Here is a 1,910-nt window from a genome sequence, read left to right on the forward strand (position 1 = left end):
AAACCCGCTGTGGGTATTTTTAAACCATGGAAAATTATTTTCCAAGTGGAGCGGAGATAGTTTCATATTTCTATATAAGCTACGGTGGCTGCCAAGTGACACATGAATATTTTAAGCAGCTTTGTGCCTTTTAAAATGTATTTTGCTGCCGTGAACAGGCTTGGCGGCGGGCCAGGACACAGGGTGTTATCCATAATTCCTCCGAATTCAGAACCGGTCCCCAGCACGCTGATAATTCAGCCTGCCTTCCAGCGAGGAAAATAAAATAAAAAGCGCTTAAGAGAACTCCCTTTGAATTGCCTTTCCCCTCTGCCCTTGAATGTACCCGTCATCAGTCTTTCATTCATTCAGTCTGACAATACCTTATCTGGCTGTTGAATATTATTACAACTAGGTCACTTTCTATAGTTCTTCAGACTTGTGAAGGAAGAGATCTCTGAATGTCACGTGACTATAATCACGTGACCACGACTATAATCACATGACGATGCCTGTAATCACATGACCATCCACTGTAATCATTAGCCTGGCTATTGCCAGACCAAGCTCAATCGTAGATTGCACGTTGGTCTGGGAAGCTGCTGTCAATTCTTCAGCACAAGAGGCGTGATCAATGGGCCTAGTTCAAATGACTCTGTACGCAATTGGCTGCTTGTCGTCGCTTCCTGACTTCATGTGTTTAAACCAGCCAGGCTCCTGCAAAAACGTATCGAAACTAGAAAGAAAAGTATAGCTCTTCTCCAGACCTTTCTGCAGGGCAAACTCAAATCGCTGGCAGAATGGGCGGGGCTACCCAGTCTATGTAATCATGTGACCATGCCTATAATCATGTGGACCATGACTATATTCACTTGAAAATGACTGTAATCATGTGACCATGACAACAGTCATATGTCCATACCCATATTATATATGTTAATATTTCCATCCTGTCAAAATGAAAAGGGCCTATATGAACGTCATCCCTTCCCGAGTTAGCTGCACAAGGAAATCGAATCTGCTTATTAAAGAAAGAATCGATAGAGTGTATATGAGTCCCCCTTATCATGCTTGTCATGCGTGTTACACATTTAGAAGCAGCAGAAATTGAGGAATTCAATACATTCTCATATTTTAAAATCATTTCATGATGGTTTGAATCATGAAATACGTTTAGCCCGTCCTACTCCATTACTATATGAAGGACCTGTAAGAGCTTCGATTAGCTTTAGAGAATGGACTAAATGTTGATATGTAACAAGCAATAATCTTTGCATTTTCCCTGTGAGGACTGCTATTTCTCCTGTCTGCTATTGGTCCAAATGTTTCATGGTTGGTGGGTTAATGTATAAGGGAGGAGAGGCAGTCATAAATAAAGACCCAAACAGAAGACATATGGTAAGAGAGTAGAGGAGGGCTTTAAGAGCATTATTTCCAAACCACTTGCCAAAGATACGACCAAGAGGGTTTGCCTTGCATAAGACAGCATTTATCCGCGATGGTTAGGCTACAATTGACTCCTCCCCAAAGGTTATCCATCCAACGTGTGCCTCGTCCATCATCATCAGGATAAGTAGGCTCCTGTTAGCGGTAACCATGAGACCCGCTCCACAGACCTCAGAGCTAGCTCTGGTCAGCTTGAAAAACAGTAGGGTCGCCATGGCTACCTGTCATAGCGATGACCTGTGGCATAAGAGCTGGTCTGAGCTGTGGCCCGCACCATTTATAACGCCGAAGAGACGTCATGGCGATCTGACGGATGAATACCCGGGACTGTGTGAAGTCAATGGAGCTATTCTCTTCTGGGAGATGAATCACCATTGTGTGTTTTATTTTTTGTGTTCCAGCAGGGACAGAAATTCTTGCTCCTGTTTAAAATGTACTAGCTCATGAGTACATTTTGTCCCTATTCCCCTCCATATTGAAATGGC

The sequence above is a fragment of the Gadus macrocephalus genome, chromosome 21 (assembly GCF_031168955.1).
Source record: "Gadus macrocephalus chromosome 21, ASM3116895v1".
NCBI classification, from domain to species: domain Eukaryota; kingdom Metazoa; phylum Chordata; class Actinopteri; order Gadiformes; family Gadidae; genus Gadus; species Gadus macrocephalus.